The 26320-nt window shown below is 47.4% G+C and overlaps 1 long non-coding RNA gene across 1 annotated transcript; it reads right to left on the bottom strand.

The window, feature by feature from the left end:
• Positions 1–8752: 8752 nt before the first annotated feature.
• Positions 8753–26009, bottom strand: LOC107320499. Its single transcript, XR_001558284.2, has 2 exons — positions 25833–26009; positions 8753–12612 (listed from the first exon to the last, which is right to left on the bottom strand). It is a non-coding gene; the product is annotated as an uncharacterized LOC107320499 (long non-coding RNA).
• Between the last annotated feature and the right edge of the window lie 311 nt (positions 26010–26320).

The following is a 26320-nucleotide window of genomic DNA, read 5'->3' as shown; positions in this document are numbered from 1 at the left end:
TATGGTTGGGCTCTTCAAAAGTCTGTCCACCAAGAAAGGCAAATTAAGCTGATCACATTTCTCAACCCTTTATTGTGGGGTGCATGATGAGCAGTATACCCTGGACCCATTTAAGTCCTGCCCATGGGTGTTGCCCAGCTGCTTCCCATCTTCACAGTGATGCTAAAGCATCTGGTATCAAATCTCAAGACATGGCCAAGCTCTGAAGCCAAGAACATGGAGTTTTCCATTTTGGGGTGCTGAAGGAGGACTGGATGTCCTCCTGTGTGCAGTATCTGCTCAGGCAAGCCCTGGCCCTCAGCTCTCCCTCTCCTGCATCAGGACTGTAAGAGCCAAAACCTGTTGTGCAATACAGCACAGTCACCTCCCTGAAGCTCACTGCTGCAAATCACATTTCAGTAGGAGATGATTTTCACCTTCCTTGTAACTAATGAAAAACCCTTTAATTCAACATGTTGATGCTATAGCTCAGCCTGAAGATCTCTTCCTTGGAATACAAATGGAAATGGGACACACGCTTTTGCAGACAAAGATAGTTTAATACTACCTTGGCAGTACACATGCCTAAATCCCAGCCTGCCAAGATGGAATGCAGAACAGTGTGTCTCCCAGGGGCTTTAGTTTACCCACTTCCCATCCAGTCTCACAGACTCCCTGCATGTCTCACCAGCTTTCCCCTGATGTCCTTCCATCATCCCAGAGATGATGCACATGGCCAGCATTGCTGTAGGGCTGGAGAAGCTGGCTGCTCTCCCAAGGTCTCATTCTAGGCTTGCATCTTGGAAGTGCTTCTGGTCCAGCTGTGCGTGAGGGATGCAGAAATACTAAAGGTGGGAGGTAAGTGCTTGGAATAGCACTCGTGGAGCTCTGCAGCAGGCAATGTATTCATATTTTGCTATCTGAGTGCAGACAGTAACTCGGATTTGAATCTTGTTATCTACAGGTGAGGTGCGTGGTTAGCCAGCAAGTGTGTGAGTATTTTCTCCTTACTCTGTGTGAACAACTCTTGCAGCCACATAGAAGTGAAGAAACCGTGTGTTTTTTTGGAAAGGTGCTGGGGAGCAGTCAATGTGTCAATGTGAATCACTGCCAAGAGTAAAGATGTTTTAAATGGCTTTAGATACCTGCTAGATTAGTAAGATGAATCACTATCGTCGTGACCTCTACATGTGTCTGGCAAGTTGTTCTCTTGTTACCTAGTGAACAATCTGTTTTTCATGAACCTAAAATAACAATGTTTAGGAATACACTTTTCTTCTTCTTTTCAAGCTCTGTGTGAGTCACCAGAGCTGAGGGAAAGGAAGGAGGAATCCTCTAGAGAGCAGGGACTGCTGCACAGAAGGGGCCCAGCCTCTGCTTCAAGCCCAGCACCTTAATGGCATCCCCTTCCTCACTGGGGGGGCACCCAGTTTTGTGCCCCTCTCCACCCCCAGGCTGGTGCCTCTTCTTCCTCTCGTCATCTTATTTGCCTCCCTAAGAAGTGCCTGGCTTGGATCCCGTGGTAAACTCACTGGCTGCTGCCAGCCCTCTGCCGAAGCTTTCCTCTCAAATCCGAAACAAGAGCAGGTTGCAGGCTTGACATTTCTCAGCGACTAAGCCAAAGTGAGATGGAAATCATATTTTTACCTTTTCCTCTGTGCCCTTTTCTTGTTCCTATTTGCTTCTCTCTTCTTTTACCTCACAAACAAACAAACAAATAAATAAAAACCGAGCATCAACAACTCAATAACTGCCCTTCCAGCACATCCTTGCCCGAAACTGCTCTGTAGGGCTGTAGGTTCAAAGGCTCTCCCTTAAAGAGTAGTTAAGCTAAAAGGAGTGAGTGCAATGATACTTCGGTGCTGAAAGCTATGTTTTCCTCCCTTCCTTCCCGAGGAATTTACTGACAGTTGAGCTCTTGCACGGCTGTTTGTTTGCAGTGGATGTGTGCCAGCTCTAACTTAGATACAGTTAAATATTTCATGTAAAAGCAGGGCTGCTTTCCTCCTGGGCCTGCGGGCAGGGTGGCTGGCAGAGGGGACCTGGCATCATGTGAGCCCCTGGGCATTGGGCAGGCAGGGCTCATGTTTTTGGGAAAGCTTCCCTCTTTGGAGGTTTTAATTTCTATTTTTTAACTTCTTCCATGAGAGAATCAAAAATAACCCAACACGGACAGAAAGCTGAATTGCTGCGTTGTGAGATGGATTTGATAGCAGCAGGTGCACTTTAAAAGGGGGGAGCAGCGATGACACGGGGCAAAGCAACAGTGTGAGACCCAAAGCTGCACCCTGTGATCATGGCTGTGCAACAAAATCAATGGCTGGATTTTGAGTGGTGCTCATCTCCCAGCCCAGCAGCTCAAGGGGATCACAGGCCCTGCCTGGTCCCATCACACTCACATGTCCCATGTGTGGTGTAGGATCATCGAGTGCCCCACTCACAGTGAGCTGCACTGAGGATCAGAAATGTCCCTTATTAATGCTGAAATTTATGCTGCCTATAAAGTACATTCACATGACATATTTAGTAACCCTATTAATACTCCACGACAGACATTTTAGTGTAACTAATTCTAGCTTGCATGCTCCCTTTATAGTGATATAAATGGCTTTATGTTGTGCTATTGATCTTTGCGGCCACAGGATTTCTGAGCACATCCCTCCCTTCATCACAAACTCCCCAGGAAGGTCCCCAGGCTTTGAATCACCATGGAATTCATTTTCCCCTGGGGCACACAAGGGGGAAATAGGGTGTCTGGTGGAAGGGAGCATCACTCCGCCCCAGTGGGAGCTCTGAGCTGAAGGTTTGGCATCATGGATGGGATGGGTGGCTCCAGCCCCATGGTCCACTCCTCTGAGCCTCTGCTATTGCCCAGCAGAGATGGGGATGTTGTTTTGTCCAGATTTTGTCATCCAGGGTCTCTCCACACTTCTGCAGTGAAGGAGGGTCATGACGCTCCCTTCCAGCTCAATGGCAAGGTTGCCACGGAAACAGATACTGTTGATTTTAACTGATCTTCAAACACTGCCAGTGGCATCGGTGCTGTCATCCACCCTGGGGACATTTCCCAGAATCAGTAGATGTGGGGCAGATGTGGGGGCAGTTGTTCCTCCCACTCACCCTATAACCTGCCACTGTCCATCACTGTATGAAGGATGCCTCAGCTCTGAGCCAGGTGCTCTTGTATTTTGGCAGACTTATGAGGCATTCCAAGGTATCCTTGGGATGTGCACTGTGTATCCCGGTGGGACACCGCATGGCACCTGTACTTCTCCCCATCAAACATCATGTCCAGCTCTCTTCCCCCTACATCCCAATGTAGTGCAGGGTGCTTGGGCAGGAGGGACAGCAGAGGAGACCCAATGCCCATAAGTGCCTTTTTGGAAGTGGGACTGTCTGTAGGGTCTGGAGGCAGGAGAACAGACATGGAGCTCACAGAGGGGGACAAGGGATGGCAGACATGATGCACTGGTTTCATGCCAGTGCTGGAAGGAGGGGAGGGCAGTAAGGTGCTGGTGGGAGCTGGATATGGTTACCATGTGGGCAGGGGACGCACATTGCAGCAAGGTGTCTTCAGGCAGAGCAGTTACTCTCTGCCTCCTTGCTTCCTGATATCCACCGGCTGCATTTTCATTATTCATCCCCCTTCAGGGGAACTCTCTCATAATAATAAAAATGTCAGAAGGAATACACAAATACATACATACACTAAACGAGGAGTTGCCACTGTGCTCAGAGAGACGCAGTGATTTATGGCTCCTGGGATGTCACCTGGGTTCTCTCATGGGGTAGCAGCAGCACCCTGCCCCAGCCACAGGACACTGCATGTGGGGAGTTCAGGGAGGACCCTCACAGCCCTGGGGCAGGATCTCAGGTACCTGCTATGTGGGCATCACAGCTCCTTGTCTGCATTATCCAGAGCTGTTTCTTGCATCCTCTGCATGCTTTCTGCTTAGTCCCATCCTAAGCTTGGGTCAAGAGTCATACTTTGTCCAAGATGGAGCACAAATCTGCTCTGCAGCCCCACCAGTGACATGTGAACACATTCCCATTGGATTGTGTACACCAATTGCCCTGTCCTGGAGAAGAAAATCATTCTGACTGCTCCTAGAGGTGGTGGCACAAAAAGGCATCATGTGCACAAATGCATGTGTGTCTCTGCTGAAAGTACTGAGCACACCCTGCATATGCATCAGTGTGTCATGGCTGGGCACACGCTCCTCAGATGGATTTGCTGGGGGTTGTCCCCAGTGAATGATAATCTCGTCACTCAGAGCCAGGCATATGCAGAGTTAATGCTGAGTGCACATGTTTATGTTAAAACAGTTGATTTATCAGAGCTGTCACCCACTAATCGCTGGGGGAATTGGAACACTCACACTTCCCACAGAGCTGCAGCACTAATGCCATGCTCCTAATGCAGATTTGCAATGCAGGGCAAGCAGGAGCCACAGGAAAGCAACACATGGCTACACAGCTGGCCAGATGCAGCAGCTCACCCCAGGGAAGAGGGCAGTTCCCATGGGGAATGGAAGAAAGAAGTAAGGAGATCTCACAGGGCATGGGTTTCCTCAGACAAGACAGTTGCTATTGCAAACTTGTCTTGGAGATGGATGTTGGAGCTCCAGGGTTGAGTTTCCATGTGATTTCAGCTGCTCTACTGTAAATCTGGTCCTCACCAGGAAGCGATTGCCCTTTCCCTGCTGTGACAGGGATGGAGATGCCTGGTTACTTGGGATGATAGCACACGGTCCCTCATCCTACGTTCCCTGCAAGAAGAACACTGCCTCCAATGTGGCACATCCACAGGGGCTGGTCCCATGAGGAAAGTCACAACCTGGGTGAGAAGAACCCATAGAAACAGGTAGATTCATATCAGAGAATCACAGAATGGCCTGGGTTGGAAGGGACCCCAAAGATTATCCAGTTCCAACCCCTGCCATGGGCAGGGTTGCCAGCCACTAAATCAAGCAGCAGATCAGGTTGCCCAGGGCCCCATTCAACCTGGCCTTGAACATCTCCAGGGTTGGGACTGGAGATTCTCTGAGCCACAACTTCTCTGAGCCAGCTAAATCAATACAGGCTCTTTTCCACCTGGTACGAGCAGTGGAGGGCAAGGTTTTGCTCTAACATGTTCCTGGATGTCATCTGCATCACAAAACAACTACTTCATAATTTGAGATTTCTGGGAGATCTTCAGTTATACTGTGACCAAAGCTACTGCCAAGAAGGACATTTGGTATTTGCTTCACCAAGCTAACACTTACTTCTTGAGCAATATTTCACTTAAAAAGCATAAAGCTTTGTTCTATCACTGTCTTCAAGTTCAGTTTCAACATCCCTTTTCTGAAATATTCCCTTGTACCAGAGACACCAGATTTCAATATGATTTCAGAAAGACTGTCACTGGTATTTTGGGATTGAGTGGCCTTTCTGTTTCTGCAGTGCCCTTTCAGTCATCTCCTCCCAACACCTCACTAACTCCTGTGACAGCAGACAGCACGAGGTTGAGCTAGAAGGCTCTGTCTCCTGAGGAACGGATGAAATTCCACATAAATGATAGAGAAACAGTTTCTGAAATGGCCTTTCCAGGCAAACCATATGGGCTGGCACTTTCTGCTGAGAAAGTGCATTTGCTTGGTCTGAGCAGTCTTTGCCAGCCGTTGGCAGCTCATTTCTGTAGATGCCATGAAGAGGTTTCTTGGTAGCTGCATCAGTCTCTCATTCCCAAACCACAGCTTGTGTTGAGACCTGGCCAAATAATATCTCTTGATTTTTCAGCTACAGTGCCCTGAAGGGAGGTTGTGACAAGGTGGGGGTTGGCCTCTGCTCCCAGGTGACAGCCATAGGATGAAAGGAAATGGCTTCAAGTTGAGCCAGGGAAGGTTCAGGTTGGATGCTGAAAAACATTTCTTCCCAGAAGGAATAGTGAGGCATCAGCACGGGCTGCCCAGGGACGTGGAGGAGTCTCCATCCCTGGAGGTGTTCAAAAGATGTGGAGATGTGGCATTTGGGGCCATGGTTAGTGGCCCCAATGGTGGGAATGGGTCAACTGTTGGACCAGAGGATCTTGGTGGTCTTTTCCAACCTTAATGATTCCATGATTCTCTACATGCATTTTCCTATACATCTGCTAGCATAATCCCTCTGGTTCACCTCCCTGGAGGTATTAGGCTGTATTTTAGGTGCTCACCCACCTGCTCAGCCTGCAGGTACAGCTTTACACAAGAAGCAGGATGCATGGGGACATCAAGCCATGGCTGGCAGGTCTCACTGGAAGGACTCCAGTCCAAAAGCTAATCCTGGCTGATTTCTGTTTTCCCCTGGCATGCCTCTACTTTCAGCAGTGTCAATAGCATAAATACCTCTGAAAACAGCAGAAGGACCAAATCTGGAATTTGATGGACTGCATAAAATAATTCAGTCGTGGAATGACAGTGCAGAGCCATACTGCCATGGAACGTACTTCATGGGGTCTCGCCTAGATGAGAAGGGGATTAATGGCAAGGAGAGATTTTCTTTGTCTTAGTGATTTCTGGACAACTTCAGTCAATCACTGTGAGCTCAGATAATTGCTGCATGCCGCTTCTCCACCAGCTCTCATTAACAGCAGTCATTTTATCCACATCCAAAAACAAACAGGATGAGGATGACCAGCTCCACATCTGATGCTCTGTAGCAGCAGCATGTGTCTGCAGACATCTGCAGGCAGGAGGAGTGCTGAGCATGGCTGTTCATTCCAGGTGTGCATAGCACCCTCCCAGCACCATCCACCACTTGGTCTTGACCAACACAGACACTGCAGTGAAGTCTGCAGCAAGCTTTCCTCTACCAAAAGACACGTGCACTTCTGCTGCTGGTGACCACAGGGCTTGGGATAAACTTTCTGACACGTGTCTTTGTCCAAAATTTCCTCCTTGCAGGCTTTTAGGTACAGAAAGGCGAGTATAAATGATTAACAGAAGTTTTAATAAATCCTGATGGGGTCTTTTAGGTTGATAGATCACTGGAGGTTGTTTATTACCATGTCTTGTAACTCACTATGACATGCTTTATTGCTACGCTCACAGTGACGCATAAAATGTCTGCAACAAGCTCCCACCACGGGCTTAGTCTCTGGGGATTGACTCAAAGGTGAAACCCAAAGTTTCAGCCCAAACGTTTGGAAATGGAAGGAATTCTGCCTGCCCTCCCATCCTCCTCATGGGACGCTGACCCTCAGCACAGCCCCTCTGGCACAGCTCCTTTCTTGCATCAGGGCAAGCGAACCATCAAGGAAGATCATCCCCACCCCCAGTGAGCACTTGGAGTCTGTCCCACCACTCCGTGCTGTGCTCAGACCCCCACCATCCCCAGCCACAGGCAGAGAGCGCACACCTGGAGCTGAGCATCCTGCTGGGTCTTAGGCAGCCTTCTCTTTTTAGCATGGCTAATGTCAGCACTTGGCAAAAATAGCAGCAGTGCCACTCCGGCTCCCAGCCCGACGTCTGGAGGATGCGACGAGTGCTGTGCTCAGACCGTATCTTGCAAGATAAAGGGAATCATATGGCGGGACTAAGACATGAATTTAACTTCTCTTTTTTATACCATGGCTCCAGCAAGCAACTGCAGCTAAAAAGCAACAGAGGCAATTAATTACCAATGTCTGTTGCCTGGTGCAGGACCAGAACGGGAGGAAAACAAGGCAGGGAGCACTGCATTCCTCCCAGATAGGGAAAAATGGACTGATGTGTGCTTCTGCTGACACACTCGAGCATCAGGGAGTCTTTGTTCGCATGGGCTGAAGAGACAGCCATGCTTGGCTAGACAAGAAAAGGAAGGAAGCTGTACAAAAGCTCAGCAGGATGCTCACCTCCCAAGAGCCCCAGGCTCTCCTGGTACCAGTGATGGTGCTTACTGGGAACTGGGACTATGTGCTATGAGCATCCCTACCCCACTGTGCTTTGCACTGGCTCACAGAGACTACACCTCACTGGGCAAAGATATGGTCATGTCCGTATCTGGGCAGTGCTGCTGCCTGGGGAGGGATGGGGAAATGACCACTGCAACCTGTAAAACATGGAGCCAAAGGCTCCTGGTGCCATGGGGGAGGTGCTGGTTTTTCATTTTGCAAATCTGTTTCATAATCTTTGCAGGGGTTTTTTGTGTTTTTGTGTTGTTGTTGTTGGTTTTTTTTCTTCCCCTCCTGTTAAAGCATACAGCAAGCCCACAGCAGCATTAATTTTGTGCATTTTTATGGCTATAAACATGATTTCTGGTGAGCTGGCACAATGAGCCATCCGTTTCCTTAAGCAGCAGCAGCACACCTCTCACAGGCAGGCTGCTAATGTGGCAGGAGTTAAAGCAGGCAATTTGCTTGAGAAAAAGAAATATATAAATAAGTAGAAAGTGAAAGCAGCTGAAAACTCCCAGCATCCTGATTGTAAATGAAGCACCATTAGATGGTGGAACACAATGCTACCAGGACAGTCTGGATGTGTGGTAAGCTCTGCCTGGTGCCTGAAAGGCTGCTGGGCTGGTAGAGGATGGGAGTTAAAAACAAAATATGATCAAATTAAGAAAAATTAAGGAATGATTAAAATCACATGATCATGACCATAGTAACTCTGGCTACCAGACACCCACCAGCTGTTCCTCAATGGTTTCTGGGCCATCCACCCTCTCCAGATGGATATGAACTGGAGCTGCCAGATGCTCAGAGCATCCACCAGTGGCACAACTAAAGAACCATTTTCCCCAAGTTTATTCAGTGCATCGATTTCAGAACAGAAAGTCTTGCCTTGTTCTTTAATAATAGCAGTTTTGTATGCATTTGACTATTTCTGCCCTGGATGAGCCAATATAAACTCTATCTCATTTATCAATTAGCATTTATAAAGTCCTTATCACCATGGAATCAAAACACGGTAAATGGATTAAAAAACCACCAGGCTGCCTGGGGGAGTCGGTAACTTCATCTAGTGTGAGCTCTGTGAAGCAGTGAGATCTCCTCGGGGTGACGGGGACACACACCATTTTTAGACACTTCACAGAATTTGAGAAAGGAGTCATTGAAAATAATTAGAGTAATTATTCCAGAATTAAGTGGCTCTTTATTCTGGACCTGAACGTTCATTGCAGGGAGCTATTCCGGAAGAGCTGTTCTGGAATACTTCATTCTACTTACTAGCTTACGCTAAATTATTTTAACAGCCTCACCTACACATCAGTTCACAGTTGTGGGGCCATTCATATCAATGCAAAGTGTCTGCAAGGCAATGCCAACGCAGGGCGCTGATGTTTCCAGCCACACTGAAGTGGAGTAACTGATTGCGGCAAAACGAAGCTAATGGTCCTGCTGTCATCAGAGGAGCAGAAGACGTCCCCGGGTGCTTAGTGACTTCACATTAAGGAAAACCATTTGCTCCAAAGCTGACCAACCATGAGATGCATCGCTGTTTCAATGGAGGGAAGATGAAATGAACGACAGGAAGCCTCCCTGCCAGGGTTCACAGTAGAACTGGCAATGTTTGCCTTGGCCCAAGTGTTCAGATTTTAGGGTTGCAGCTCAATATTTGGAAAGCAGGACTATTGTGTTGGTTTTATCCCCATCACCTCTCCATGCTGTGGAGCTCCTGGAACATCAACCCCATCGTTTCAGCAGGTCTTCACTGTGTCTCCCCCTCTCATATATAAAATTACAGGCTACTGCTCACGGTCAAGCAGACACCAAGGACTGTGCAGCTGAACCCTTGTGCTGGAGAATGACAGAGGAATGAAGTTTGGAGAGGACCACTAAGATCACCCAGCCCAACCACCAAACCATCCCCACCATCCAGCAGTTCCACATCTCCATGTTTCCAGAACATGCCCAGGAATGGTGATCCCACCACCTCCCCAGGCAGCCTGTGCCACTGCATCACCATTCCTAATGAGTAAAAACAACCCCTTCCTAACATCCAGCCAACCACAATGGGACACTCGTTCTTTGTGCTAACAAAGTTTCACACAATGTCACCTCAAACTGTCAAGAGGGAAAAAGAAGCACAGTGTGGATATACACAGGACGCATTATTATTCTAGGGATGTGCTAAACTAAGAATATTCATGAGAAATCATTTGTTTATCCAAGTAGCCTTGAGCATTCATCAGTGAAGGAACCAACTTGTAGTAGCCATGAGTCAATATTTGTCCAGTATTAGTCGAGCAGAAGCGGTCATTTTGGTCATCAAAAAAAGTCATCATGCTTTGAGTTCAGAGAAATCTGTGTGGTTTCCTGCTGCGGTGGAAAACAAAACAAAAAGCCCCAATCTTTGTAAATAGTGAATGTCACACCAAGGACAGAGGGCCCAGGAGCTAAGAGGCTATTCTCCTTGTGTTTACACACTGAGCATTTTCATGCTAAATTGGCTTCGGGATGCAGGTGCCAGATGAAAATCACCACAGCCACGTGATGCTAATTGCTTATACAGAGCAGAAGCACATTGCTGATTGAAGCTAAGGCTGAAGAGGCGGATGGGTTTAGTCCATGCTGGGCCAGGCACTCTGCCCACACCCACGTGCTCACTGAGCTCCCCGTTATCCCACTACCCTGCTCTCACCCACAGACCACACCATATCTCCATCCTCCATTGACAGGAACTGGGCTATCTATGGGCTTTTTCAGGTGTTTGGGGTTTTTTTTACCTCTTTGTAGATCTTTATGCTCAATCTTCCATCAGATCTCTGTATACAACCACTTCACCTGGGAACAGCACTCTGTCACCAGAGCCCACCACACGATACCCACGACAGCAGAGCCAGACTTCCTCAAAGCAGTTTTTCTTGCCTGAAAAGCATTGGCAGCTCTGCACAAAGCCACACAGCTGAGGAGATGGGCACGCATCACCACCCAGAGAGCTATTTTGCTGTGGCAAGGGCAGGGAGAGGAGCACAGAGTGATGAGCAGGTCTTATGCAAACAGCTGTAAAGGGGCTGCACTGCAGCTGCCGTGCGCCAGAGCCAGGTGGTGAGAGCACAGAAGGGCACTGGGAAATAGCTGCAAGTGCTGCAAAACCCCGTGCCCTGCTGGGAAGCTTCTCCAGCTGCCAACACTGCTGCTCTGCCCACACCCATGCCCCCTTCCTCCATGCACCCAGCCCATGCTGTCACCCGCACACAACTGATGGGCACCGTGGTACCCCAGAACCCTGCACCCCTTCTGCTGCCTTAGCTTTGCATCTCATGTTGTCTGGATTTGGACTTCACACCCAAGCCGGGCTCTGTCCTCCACAAAGCTTTGCATTCAAAATCTTGACAAGAAAAGGTGCTGCAGGTCATTGTGCAGAGCAGGAAATGCAGAGAGCCTTTATTGCTTCTCCCCATTACTGCACAATGACAATTTGTGTCAAAGTGGAAGATAAAACAAAGCGTTGCTAAACGTTTCAAGTTATCCTTTAGAAATAAATCTCATACAATCTCTGCTTGGAGCTCAGGTCATCCAATTCCTTTTTGAGGTACCTTAAATCGTTCCTGCTTCCCATCCTAGCAGACAGTAAGGCAGGAGAGCAAGCAACACCTCTGTCTGCAAGGGAAGCAGCCCTCAGGCTCCACACCACGCAGCAGCAACCCTCGGGTGCACACCCACGGGTGCTCAGTGAGTTCAAATGAGTCAGAGCTGCATCTGAAGTGAAGGCAGAGCAGCAACGTGGGGTGCACAGAGCATTACACTGCATGGCGATGGGGAGCACAGAGAGTCCCAGTACCTGCTGGGTGCTGAGTCCAGTCATTGCCATTTCCCAATGGGCATCAACAGGCTGCTGTGCCAGGCTGGAAAGGAAAAACAACAACAGAGGACAATGTCCACATTCCCACTTGGTGCAAAGTAGCATGTTCCTCCCCTTGCCAACCAAAAAAGCAGCAGATCCACACATTCAGTCTCAGTTGTTTTACCACGTTGCCTTTGCTGCAGCTCACAGCAATCTGTGTCTAGCAAAAACTGCCAGCAGAAATGAAAAGCACGCTGTTGCTTCCCCCCCTTCCACTGTGACCCCACACAAATCCCCTCCAGGAGGTGACCACACAACACAGCTCCTGCAGATGGATGGAGGAAATATTGGAGCACACAGACCTGCTGGGTCATGGAGCTACAGGTATTAAATAATAACACAGATAATCTTTCCCCTCCCACCTCACATTCCTGAGAGTTCTCATGATGTTTTTGAGCTCTTGCTGTGGAGCCCACATTCCAGCTCCCATTTTCTTCCTCCCCACCCTACTGGTTGGAAAGCACATGCTGTCAAAGGAGGTGCATGCATGGAAAGAGCCATCAGGATCCAGGCTGGGCAAGCTGGTTCTTGCTCCCCATGCTGGCTGCATGCCGTGCCTCCCGTCTCCAAGTCACAACCGAGCACTTCTCTCTCTTCAACTGAGCTGGAGGCTCCAATTCTCTTATCTACTACAATTATCCCAGCAGAGGTAGATTCATCTCCATTGCCCGCAGTTCTGGTTCATCAGGGAGCAACATCAGGGGCAGCCGGTGACATACAGCTTCCCTGAGGCAAAGGTGGGTTTTGAACAAAAACCAGATCAGTTCTTAGAAGAAACAATGAGAAAACCACTCCCCCACTGCATCTTGAAGTACCAAACCAGGAACCAGCCTTCCTGCTCTTCCTCCTGTAAGACAAAAGGATTGTTAAGGTTGGAAATGATATTTCAGATCACCAACTCCAACCACCAACCCAGCCCCACCATGACCACTGCCTCCACAGTTATTGAGCACCTCCAGGCACAGTGAGTCCACCACCTCCCTGGGCAGCCCATTCCAAGAGCTCACTGACCTTTTTGTGAACGATTTATATCCAACCTGAAGCTCCTGCGGCACAAATTGAGGCCATTTGATCTCAGCCCATCACACAATGCAACGCCGCATCCTGCACCAAACCAAGGGCAACCACACCCAGCACTGAAGGCTGCAGAGTCTGACTCCAGGTATTCCACATTGCTGCAAATCCAGGACTGCTGATGACTAAGTCAGGCTGAAGCCTTGCAATTATACAGACAAAAGCATGCACGGGGCCCATTCAATACTTCCTCAGCAGCACATCTGACAATAAAAACCACCTTGACTTTGCTAATCCACTGTCACACCTCGGGGCTTCCTCCATTCAATGCTCAAGGACCTGCTCCTTTTAGGATTAGCAGCCACCCTGCTGGAGTTCCACTCTGCAGCTCCACGGAGCCTGTGTGCTACCAACCCAGTTTCACGTTGGAGAAGCTCTCTGGACTCAGCCGAAACGCAGATCAGTTACATGCAACATTACACTTAGTCTCCGTTCATTTTCACACTCAGAGGATCTGTAACAACTAAAATGAGGCATCATCTTCAAAGTGTCACCCAGCCCCGCAACAACAAATTCAAACAAAAAGGTAAAATTTTAAATCAAAACCTGCGAATTACCTCAAACAATCTCGTTCAGATTTTTATTCACGTTCCAGGGTGCATCTCCAACAGTAAATTAATAAGAGATAAGCTCGCAAGATTTTTGATGGGCTGATATGGCAGCGTTTTTTCCGTTTCAATTAGGAAGAATAGAGCGATTGTATTCCTCGGCTTTGGCTGGAAAGGAAGTGTGTTATTTCCTCAGGGTGAGGATCTTCCTGCACTCCCACCTGTGGGATCTCCTGCCAGGTTAGCCCTTAAGCAAAGGGATTGCTGGAGGAAGTCGCTGGCACTGGGGAAAGTGTTTATTAATGCTCTCTCCAAATAATGGCCTCTATTGCAGAGGTGAGGGGATCAGACTTGTCTCAGCAATATTCTTCCTTTTTCAGCTTGCTGAGTATCCCCCTTACAGACCTGGTCCAGGCCAAGGAAGGTGGAAGACAACACTATGCCTCCTCCCCATGTTAACCATTAAAACAGGAGGGATTCCTTCCCTACACTGAGTGAGCAGTGCTGCTCATCCAAGCCAACTATTGGCATCGGAATGCCATGAGACCAGTCATACAGTGCCTGCAAGGGCAAAGAAGAGCCAAAAAATGTGTTTTATTTTCCTCAAAAATTCTCAGTCTTTATTTTATGATTCATCTTGAGCTATATTGGTCTGCATTTCCTCCCTGAAGCCAAATCCCAGCTCTGCATCTAGGCAAGACCTGAGGAGCAGTGGGGGACCGACCTGTCCCCAGTTCTTATTTGGGGCAAGGAGTCAGGAACACCACGAGATAGCAGGATCATGAGGAGGAATGCAGAAAAGCAGGACAGCTGCTGGTGTAAAGCAAAGAGGAGGTCAGAGCCCCTTTGCCAAGCAAGGAGAGCTGCAGCTAGAGATGCAGATAAGAAAGCTTCCACCTCATTCGCTGTTCCTCCAAAACATGGCTGATCTTTGCCTGCAGAACACTTCCAAGAAGGATCCTTTGAATTCTAGTAATCCCCAGTGGCATTTGCTGGAGTGAATTCAGGTTTCTCCCAGTTCTGTAATGGTTTTGGCTATTAAAGGTATAGCGAGACAAAACAGCTTACAGAATTCACAAGTTACAGAGAAAACCACGATTACCAAAAGAATCCCTCATCTAATTCAGAAGGTTTAGCACCTTGTAGCTGGATTTCACAAATTTAACATGACACGAAACAAACTCTCACATTTAAGCAACTGGGCTGTTAGTCCCAAGGTTTATGTTGTACAGGTTGGCAGAGAAGCTGCATGTACGGGCCCTGACCCTGCAGGGAGGTGACAGCAGCACAGGCAAAATCATGAAAATTAGGATAATGAGACATTAACAACAAAATAAGCTCCAAGATGCTCAGCCTCTACCTCACTGCATGTACTGATGCTTCACTCCTCCCATCCATGCTGGCTGGGGAAATGGCCTGGCCTCAGGTGAGCTTCACTGCAATGGGAAGCTCAGATGCAGCCAAGGGATGCAGTGGGATGCCCAGCCCCATGGGTGAACCCAGCCCCGTGGGTGAGTGCTGGGACCTGATTCAGCTGGGGGAGAAACTTCACCCAGAGCAAAAGAAGCTCTGGCCAGTGGCACATGAAAAGATAGTGGGAAAGAGCCAGGAACTGTGGATGAGCAAGTCATGGGGACTCAGTGTCGTCGCCCAGTAGGACAGATGATGGTAACAGACTTATGGAAAGGCAAAGATTTAGAGCAAACCTCCCTCTTTGAACAAGATTTAGAGAAGACAGCCTCTACACTAACACCAGACCTGAGAAATAAGATGGAACAACTAGAAATGAAGGAGGAAGCAATGCACATGGGGAGCTGAACCTCCCACCTGCCAATACTCTGCAGGTTGACCAGCATCCCTGAGAAACATCACTGTGCCAGGGCTGTGACAGCAAGCTCTTTGAAAATACCAGCCAAGAGCACAAAGAAAAACCCAGACAGATCAAGTGTTAGGAAGTACAGGGTGAGGAACAAAGAACAGCACAGTGAGGGATGGGGAGAGCTACTGGGTCGAGATGGACGATGGGAAAAATTAGCCTGCTCCTCCCACCCACCATTTCTCCTTCAGGTGGTGACCATCAGGAACAGAATCTGGTTTGCAAAGTGTCTCTGTGAGCAGCTCCAGCCCATTTTCCTCATGCCTCAATAACATTGGCACACTTCACGGGAGCGGCTCAGCAGCGCTGCTAAAGCTTTCTCGCAACATCAAAGAAACAGAACAGTAAAACCCATCAAAATTTTACTAATCAAAACTACGTGTAATTGTCAGGCAAAGGCAGATAACAGAGCTTGGGCAATCTCTGTGAACCCACAGCTTCACTCAGACTTAGCAATTAAGAATCAGCTGCTGCTGCCAGAGTAGCTGTAGAACTATGGGGTAAAGAGTCACAGCTCACCAGCACCAATTAGCTGCTAATGAACATCAGCAGTCCCCCAGGAGAACAGGAGCCCGAGACAAAATCCAGACCAAAATACCACCCACGCTTCATGCCACCACCATATGCCAAAGGATGCTCCGCATCCCTCCCGCTGCACCACGTGGATGGGCACAGGGGTGAGGGAGCCCGTTGGATTTAACCCAGCTGGGAAAGAAAGTGTTGGTTTTGAAGTGCTTCATTCCCCAGGTCAGTCAGCTGCTTGAAGGAGGGAGACAGCCTGTAATAATTTAAGCAGCCCTGCCATTACATGTGAAATCACAGCCTTAAAGGAAGTCAGTCAATTTAAACCCGCTCCTGAAGGGGAATAATTAAACACTCCAAAGATGTGGGAGAATTTTAAGTAGTCAGCAAGGATTTAAGACAACATATCATTTCTATCCAGAATTTGAAAAAAAAAGAGAAGATAAAACGTAGGCAGGCAAAGCTGGCTCCTCAATGTCGACTGAAGGGAGCTACGTCAAGAGAGTCAATCAAAACAGGCTCACCTCTCCAGACTCAAAGGAGACTGCAGTTTTGAGCAAAAGCATGTGGTTGTATGGGTGAGCTTAACAGCAGTGGTACCTACCTGAAAGATGATGAAAAGGTCTCAGAAATGGGAAAAACAGGCTGACTCCAGAAGCAGATGGAACAACTCACAGGAGAGGAAAGGAGCAGAAAGCCAAGAGGCTTCCAAAGGGATCTCTGTAGGGGTGGGGTGTTATGTTTTGTGATGGTCTTGTAGGTGTAGGAATAAAGCAGGACTGTACCCTATGGGAACAGGCTGCAGGGCAGAGGCCAATGGGAAAGCAGAGCACAGAGCTGCAAAGTCAGAGAGCACAGGACAACTGGTTCCAGCAGACAAAGCAATCAGAGCCATCCTGGGCTCCTCAACGCAGAAAACAAGGATGCAATGCACCAAGCTCTCTTCTTTCCTAAATTTATCAGGATAATGTGGAAAATAAATTAAAGCCCCAGTGGTTCCACTATTACCCATTTGCCTGGCATCTCTAAAGTAGCCTGTCTTCCAATAATTTTGCCATTATCCACCCCTGAGAGAACTAATCAGCTTGACTTCACCATGCAACCCGAGGGAAGCTTGCACACGTGGAGCAGAGGCAATGAGCCACCGTCCCCAGCAAAAATGAGAGAGAAATAGTCAGCACCTTTCAGAGTGTTTCAAATGATACCTGCATGCAATATGGATTACAGAAAGGCACCTCTGTGAGCATTATTCAGTGGAAATAGTTCAATCTTAATATTACTGTGAAGTATAGATCTAAGACTCCAAAGATAACTAAACTTATCTTAGCACTTCAAGGCAAGGCACTGTAAGCACTGATATGGAAGAGGAAATTACAAAACAAGAAGAACTTATGCCGTAGCTTTTTGAAGTAATCAATATATTTTAGCATCTCAGCCCTGTCTGACACAGCAAACAATGTGCTGAGCTTCAGGTGAACTGCACAAGGTGACCAGAAAGCAGCTCACCATGTGCTGAGCATCACACCTCAAACAGGTGCTGACCTAGATAGAAATGAGGGAATGGCTGGAAATATCAAAGGTTTTGTGGTTGGGGAACTTTTGCTCTTTCTGAATCTCTCCAAATACGACAGAACTGTTAAAACCAGTGAACAGGTGAGAACTCTTGGAATAAAGCACGAAGGAAAGAAATAAAGCCAGTTACGCACAGAAAAAGATCCTACAGGAGGGGGAGGGGATGAGTGTGAATCCTGAAGTCAAGGATGTTTCCTGCGACAGGGCAAAAGCAATCTATGACAAGATCACACGCACAAAAGCAGCTCACTCTTGTTGGTAGGAGATGAACACCCAGCAAAAGCCGAAGAGAATATCTCCAGGCATCAATTCTTTCTGAATGGCTTTAGAAAGAACATTAATATGAAGTGGTAAAAAAAAAAAACACCTCACAACAGCCTTTTAAAGAAAATCTATGGATGCAGTCCAAGACCTGTGAACATTTACAGATTCCCCAGAAGCTTTGAAGCTCTGTAGGATTGCAGCATCTTGACCTCAGTCATCTGGAGCTCATGCTCAAAGGTAGGCAAACCAAAGGCAGTGACAGCAGTCAATGGGTCTGCAACATGACCGCTAATGAGTACTTGAATCCCAGGGCCCAGCAATCAAATCTGACCAAAGCTCAGCTCAGCCCTGCAATGAATGGTCACGCTTAGGTGAGGGCTACAGGAACCTCTTTGTGCCTCCTGCACCCCCAGCTGCACTGCAAGTATTGTTCATGTTCCCATGAACAAGGTGTCATGGAATCCTTCATCCACACAGCCATTGCACCAAGCCTTGATGCTGATGTGAGGCGTACCCAACTGAAGCTTTCTCCATTCACAGCAGCAAATAGCTTGGCAAGGTCATAGTTAGACAACATAACAAACACCACACTGGGGCTGCTAATGCTGGTGGGGTAATACCCCAGCTCTACAATGCTGTGATGAACTGATCCAACAGGAGCTCGCTCCACAACGTCAAATTAAGTCACAAGCCTTGGTTGCTTTCCATAATAATACTGACAGATCGTTGTGGTTTTGTGCTTTTTGGTGTTGGTATTCCACATCAGAACATCATGCAGAACAGTGGCAGTTAAAGAGTTCATGTCCTGGTTCCGTGTTACCACCTTTTGGGGCATTTTGGGTTCCCAGAGGGGAGAGACGGCATCCCCTTCCTTTTTTTTCCTTCACTCCTTTGTCTCTCCTTTTTTCCCCATTATCCCGGGCCATGTGCCCCCTGACCCAGACTGATATCCAGAGGTAACCCCCTGACACAGGTGAGCAGCCAGCCCAGACCTTATTCTGTGGCACTCCATACCAAACACTGATGCCATAAAGCCAGCAGCAGACATACGACTTATGCTATGTTTTCTGGCTCAGATTTGCACAGAGGTGTTCCAGCAATAGAGATTTGATCTGGCTGATGATAGGAGATGGGCTATTGAAGACTGACTTTAACCCAGTGCAAGCACAAAGCAAAACCTCCAGGCAAGCCCAGCACAACTGGCAAACACACTGCAGCATACAAGGTTCACCATTTCCTTTGGGGTCTGCTCCTTCTCTAAAGGAACCAAAACTGGCAGCCTGGAGTGCTTCATTTCTGCAAATACTGGGGCTCAAATAAGATAAGTACTGCTGGCACCAGCTGTGGTTACGATTGCTGTGGACTCCAGTCCAATTTTTGTTACTGTCTCCCACTCCTGCACAATCCAAATGCTTGTGGAAGGGGGTTAATTTCTTAATTTAAGAATCATTAGTGAGAGAAATTGCACCATGCAGCTGTCTCAAGTCCTTACTAAAACGTCTCTACCAGCTGAGGATTTTTGATTCAAGTTGACCAGCTTTGTTCTCATGCATTTGACACCAACAGCAATAGTCACTTTGGGTCAATTAAATGTTTTCTTCTTTGTTTATCACCATAATATATCTGGCAGCACTACTCCATCTGAATAGGCAGACACAGCATCCATAATGCATGTGAACATGGAAATCACAAACGAGTGGATAAATACCAAAATGTCTTACTTTCTCATCTGAATTCTTTATCTCCCCACTCATTTGTTCACCCATTCAAGGGCCTTGTAGCAGCAGAAGGCACAAGGTTTGTCTTTGTGTAATGATTTCAAATACAGTTTTTAATTGCTTCCCCGTGTTTCTGAGAAGCCAGCTCTGTCAGCACAAAATTATTAGGTGTGATTATACAGCAAAACCAGCTGCTGCTGCTGCATGCACTGGCGTGCCCATCCTCTCTCCACCAACCTGGCACGGAACAGAAACAGCAAAGATGCAGGAGTGTGGACTTCAGCTTCTGCAAGAAAGCAGCACTCGTAAGTGCAATTCCTCAGGAGCTTTTACTTTGCTTGTTAGCAGGAGCTAATACCCATGTTAATGCTATTGTTACTGTGCCCTAGAGCCATCACGGTTACAGCAGCAGACACTGCAATCACTCCTTCATTTGGTTGTGTAGGCATGTCTGCTGTTTCAGTTAATAACCTCAGACTTGGCCTTAATTCAACGAAGCCAGGTTGATCAAGCTTTTGACGCTGTCTCCCTCAGCATTCTCATTTGGAAGCTGGGGAAGTACGAGCTGGATGAAAGGACTATTAGATGGCTTGAAAATTGGCTGGGCTGCTAGGCTCAAAGTGTGGTAATCAATGGTTCAACATCTGGTTGGCAGCCAGTAATAAGCAGAGTGCCTTAGGGGTCAATACTGGGGCTGATATTGTTCAATATCTTCATCAGCTACCTGGGTGATGAGACAGAGTGCACCCTCAGCAGATCTGTGGACAGTACCAAATTAGAGAGGATGACTGACATAGCAAACAGTAGAGCTCCCATCCAGAGGGATCTGGAAGAACTTGGAGATGGGGCCAATAAATTCCCCACAGACCCCTTTCCACCACTTTTCCATAACTATTCAGTCAGGCTACACTCATTTGCTTTCCAGAAAGGCTGCGTACACTCAAACGTTAAGAGAAAATATTGATCCAGTTCAGTGTTAACCCAGAGCCCTATGGTCCCCACCTCAACGTAAGGTCTGGCTATAGCAGAGGGGTAGTCATTTCAGAAGGACATTCATAATGAGTTAGAGGCCAATGAGAGATACCAAACCTCCCAAGCCAGGCTACCCCTTTGATTTATCGTGCTAAAACCACAAATATTACTTCTAGACTTTTGTTAGCTCCTCATCCAGCCTCAGAAATACAGTGTCATTTGATTCTGTGAATAAAGATTTCTTTCAGTATTAGCCTGGGGAGATAATCAAGAACTCCTATCAGCTTCCTAATCTCATTATAAAACTTTCTTTGAGTATCAACAGCATTTTGTCACAAATCATACGTCTGTAGATACCCCCAGCTTTTACCACCCGCTGGCATTTTGAGGTAATTTAACTAAGGGAAGACAAGCCTTGGAACTCAGAGGAGATTAAATGCAAGTTATTGCTTACAGAACCTTATTTTACTGTTTCCCTGGACTTCCACAGGGCTCAAGATCTAATTAATTGAAATGCAGTGCCCCTCCCTAATGATCATAGTATTGGCTAATTGGCCATCGGTCTCCCCCACCTTTCCTTTCTATGTCTTCACCTTCCCAGCCTCGCTCCTTCATTCTCATGGCTAAGGGTGATTTGTTAACGCTGGGATCAGAAAGACAGATTGGCTTCCCTGTGCAGGCAGAAAGAAAACGCAATTAAAACAAAAGGAATCGTGCATTAAACACTCTCCTTGAGGGGTTTCGTGGCAAGAGCAGAACAACCCACCTCATAGCTTTGCAATAGGTGAGCAGGTGTGCTGCAGCAGGTGCCCAAGGGATTGCTCCTGCTAAGCCTGAGCACTCTCTGAAATCCCACATTACAGCCACTCTTTGCAGTAATGTTTTGACCTCTGGGAATAAATACTGCAAATTAGTGTTCTAACTTCGCATCTTTCTACAAATTAATTCTGTCTAGGCAGTAGATGATATTCCAGCTATAACCTACCTCTCCCACTCTCTCTTCCACAATAATTCGCTGACAAGATCTCCTGATGTGCTTTTAAATGGGAGAGATCAAATTATATGTTTGCATGTAATCATTTAAAAAATAATAATATCTTCAAAAATCCACAGCATTGTTACAGAACAATGGATTTAATTATTGGGAAATGAGCTATTTGCAAGCAATTTCACTCACTGCCTGCACTGATCCTGGCTCTGGGAAGCTCTGAAGGATAAGAAAACTGAAGAAGCTCTTTGAGGGTAATTTGAGTCTCTGCATGTGAAGAAGTGAATGGGAAAGGTTATTTCTTTACAGAGCTCGACTAGGAGCCTACCACCATAGTTCACATCCTAGCTCCATTTCCATCCACATACCATAGGACTGAGCAAGTATCTCAATGGGACAAAGCTCAGCCTCCCCATTTAAGAGCTCATTTGCATCACAGTGGAAGACCCTATGCAAGGGAGGGTGTTGGTGGGCCCTACTTGTCTCATCCTCCCCGAGGGCGGGTGCACAACTGAAGCTTCTTTGCTACAAGTAGGGAGAGGATCCAAGCAAACCCCTTTGCACCCTCCTGCTCCAGAAATTGAATGATAATTGTGACCTGCTGCCCAGAAGGGCACTGCTACAGCAACTGATGTTCTGTGCTGCTCCTCCTCCTACCCCCTCCAAAACACATGCATGCTTTGTCTCATCCTTGTCTTTTGCCTCCCCCATTTTTTGCCCAAGTCCACAATGACTCTTCATATCACCTGCCCTGCATTCTGAATTCTTTATGCCAATGCCCAGGGGAGCAGCACTAAGCTCTGGGCTAGATGCAGTGCACCTCATTGGCAGCTCTCAACTGCTCCAGAGCTGCCTTTGGATCATCTCCATCACAGCAGGACGCTGGACCACATCAAATCTAATTACAGCTTTCACTGCTGCTTTCTCAATCTGCAAAGAACTACTGTTAGATTCTCTTTGCCAGCACTGTGACTTAGGATTTCTGGCTCCTTCCCACTTGGCCATGCCCATGGATGTGCCACCTCTGCCCTCATGCTGTTGTGTGAGCACCCAAGTGAAGGGGACCCACATCAAAGCACCAGAGCTCAGCCCTCACCACGCACAAAATCTCACCTTCCACAAGTAGTGTCAACTCTCTGATCATAATCCCTACCTAAGCACCCTCCAGCCATCACCTTTCCACCGTAAATTGGGATAGTAATGTAGTGTAATCACATAATTCTGTCAGGAAAAGTAAACAAGAATGGCTGAGTGATTTCCAAACAACACACTAATGGCCAAAGGAGAAAATCTCCTGCTTCGCTTCTCCTCGAATCTTCCTTAAAGCAGCCTTTTGCTGATCATATTTACTGTGGGTTTCTCCCTCATTTTTAGGTTTATTTACCCAGAGCTAATGAATAACACTGAACATATGCTATAAACCACCATTAAGATGAAATTTGGAGAAAAGAAAATTACTTTGGTATGATAGCTGAGAGGATGTATGACTAGTAAGTGCCCGATGCAGATATTTGAAGGCTTCTTAGGAGAGGCCCCTTGAGATTTCGTGGTCAAATAAAGGGAGGCATTCTGTAGGAATTCTCTTTTCGGAGTTACATTCATTTTTGTAACACTTTGATGCAGATGCTGTTTAGGAAAAAAAAAAGAGTCTACTATGGACTTTTTCACATTCAAGTCTTTGTGTCTCATTTTTACTGATTACCACAGCTGTTAGAAGCAGCAAGGTAAGCAGTAGCAGCAGATGATGCCAATGCACTGATTTTAGTGTGGCTTTTCTCAATCTTTCAATAAGCCCTTGCAAGCAAATGCGCACACATGAATAATATTCAGGAAGAGTGGAGTACAGCAGCAGCAGCACAAAGCTTGCTGGAAAGCTGGGTGTGCAGAGAAACTGTAGATGACTCATTGTCAGAGAGGAAAGACGTGAAGGAGTCTTCTCCAAAGCACATCTCTGCCCAGTATTCAGTTGGATGTGTTCCGTTTTCTGCTGGTGACCCAGATGTTTCCATGCTGAGGATGCTTGTTAAAGAAGCTAGGAGAGACTACATGCACGTGGGAGGACAGGATTAGAGCTCAGAAAGGAGCTCCAAGGATTTTTATTTTTTTATAAAGAAAATGATGCTGTTCAATGGCATATGTGAGAGTCCCTCCACTATGCTTGCAGGCACCGTTGCAAGTATTAGGTTACATCAGCTCCTATACAGATTGTGAATAACAAGAGTAGGAACAGATCTGGAGCCCATTTCAGCAAACATCTGCTGACTTTCAGCAGCCCTTGAGAACCTGGTGGCCATAAAGGAACAGACAGGGAAAGCTAATCAGTTCGAGACTGTTTCCCAGGTTTGGCAGCTTTTGAGACTATCTATGCAAGCGTTCAAACACAGAATGTGGGAGATGATTGAGACACAGAGGTACAGCGTGCCAAGGGGCAACACACATTAACTTGAGGGTCAAATGTGAGTTGGAGCTGCAGCATGGGTTGCAGAGCACAGCATCGGGTTGAGCATTTGTCCTGAGAAGTCAATCATCCTGGCAGGTACACAGGAGGGCACAGCATCCAGAGGACTCCTGAATACACACAAGGCAGAGATCAGCCTTATGTACATGTAACATTTCTCTAGAAGACCTGAAGGGATCCCCAGACAGCTCCCTCTGCTCTCTTCAGGAGAGCACAGTTCTGCACCCCTGTGCAGCATAATGAGGCACACACAGACTTCCCTGATCAAGCTTATTCTTCCAGGTGCTGAGGTCTGAGTGCAGCTTCCCTGGCCACTCAGCCAGTTCTGCTTTTCAGATAATTTTCTCATGCTTTCTTTGCTTATTGTAGCTAGAGTCAAGCCTAATGGACAGAGCTATTGACAGTAACCCCCTGTTTACATAGATGCCAGAAAGCCCAAATCCAAACATCTCCGTAGTCCCATTTGCTATTTGCCATTTATGTCCAGCTATGATGACTACAGCACCAGCTGCTTGCATTTCAAGTTTTATTTCTGCCAGCATTGCTTCCCTTCCTTTTTCCTCCAGCCACACCATAAAAAGCTGTAGCTTCATTTTCTCCCTTTCATCCCTGCATTAGCTCTGTAAACAGATTTCTTGCTTCCTACTCATGCAAGACTTTGGAAACCTTCACTGCCTGGGCCCAGCACTTTGCTTTCTCTGGTTGCAGTCGCTCTTTTGTATGTTCATTAGTGACACGCTGCTCTGTTCTGTGATCCTGCATTACTTTCTTCTTTCCGAGCAAGGTCCTAAACTGAACAGCAAAGGAGTTTGCTCAGAAGGCTTATGCAGGGTGAACAGCAGACTTGTGGGAAGCATCCTGCTGGAGAAGTGCTTGTACCTGGGGATGGGCTCAGGGGTTCAAAGATGGCTCCTCAGACAGCACTACATTGCAAGATGATTTTCTACTACTTTTCTTTCCCCACTGTCAGTGATGACCAACTCCATTCACTCCAAGAGACACCATCATAGCTTGCACACCATGAGCTATCTCAGCTCTAGTCCTGTGTGTTCAGCAGTTCCAGGCACTGGTTGCCACCCTTTTCTGCCCCTTTCAAAAGGCACTGAATGAATTACAGCCAACTGGTGGGAGATTCCCTATTCTTGTTTCACTGTCCATCCAATACAAGGAGGCCACGCAGGCTGTGAACACAGCAGCACAGCCTTAATGGAGCAACACTGCTCTAACATTTGCAGCCCAATAGATGAACATAACCACAGCATAACAGCAGCAGCCAAAATACCTTTGACAGTTTGTTTTCTCAAGTCAGGTGAGAGATCCAGACCTTCATGCTCCCATGGTCAATACTGTCCAACAGCAATGTCCTTCATGTTCAGATGGGTATAAGAGCACTCTTTTTGATACTCCTAGCAGCAATCCTATAGAAAGGTTTCATACCCTCTACCAGCTGCTGGCCAGCCACCTACTCACCTTTGCTACATCAGTGAGGTCCAAAGGCCAGTAACACTTCTGCAAGGACTGAGCTGCTCCTCCTCTTTATGCTTTCAACTCAAAATCTGACCTCACTGTGGCCCAGCCTACCAGTTATCCCCATCTCCAGGATCCCCATCCAGCACCCTGAGGCAATCTGTGCTTCCATAGCCACCCACCATTCTTACAACAGTAGCAGCCACACAGCTCATGATTCAAGCCCCCTCCCAATCCCTGCATTGGAAGATGTCCACTTTCTTTCTTCTTACCTTGTTTGGCAGCAGCATCCCCCCAATCCATCAGGAAAGCACCCATACAATCACAGAGCACCTTGCAAGGGATCTACAAGGCTACCTTTACAGCTCTACTGGCTGCACTGCCATCCTCTGCCACCCAAGCCCTTCAGCATGCATGCAGCTGGAACAGGTCCCTGCATTGAGCACACAGAGAGCAAGGAGCTTCAGCTTCCCTCCCATCCCTCCAAGCAGCATCTAAAGAGTTTCATCCCCATCTCTTCCCCTTGGAAATTGCCCAACCCCAAGAGGGACCACACTGACATTCTCCAGCCCCAGCTCCACCCCCAAAGCCAAGGGGAAGAGACATACCTTGACCAAGAGCCACCTAGCAGCATCCCAGACCATAACAACAAGCACCTTCCCAAGATATCAAGCCCCATCATACCACCAGTCAGCCTTTATAGAGCTCAGACAGCTGCTCATTGGCAGAGCCTGGGCACTCTCAGCCCCCTGCTTCCACTCCTCGCTTTCTCATCTCTCTCATAGGCACACATGGGAGATGTGACTGCTGTCACCTGCCCCAAGCTCCCAAAGAGTAGGAAAGCAGTAATGAAACTCCTACCTAACTTGCAAAACAAGTGGGAGTTTGTGGTGCTCTCCTTCCCTTTGAATATGCTCTGTTGGAATTTTAAACAGATTATGTAAGTGGCTCTCATTTAATCCATCTGAACTATCCTCTTTTAATCGCATACGAGATCAAAGCTGCTGATTGTGAAATGAGCAGGGAGCAGCCAGGCTCTCCCCAAGCTGTCCTGCACTGGGTGAGAAGGGGACAGGCTGTGGGGGAACATGTGCAC

Source organism: Coturnix japonica, chromosome 13 (assembly GCF_001577835.2).
Source record: "Coturnix japonica isolate 7356 chromosome 13, Coturnix japonica 2.1, whole genome shotgun sequence".
Classification (NCBI taxonomy): domain Eukaryota; kingdom Metazoa; phylum Chordata; class Aves; order Galliformes; family Phasianidae; genus Coturnix; species Coturnix japonica.
Note: the sequence above shows the minus strand (reverse complement) of the source record. Positions and strands in the feature narration are given on the sequence as shown.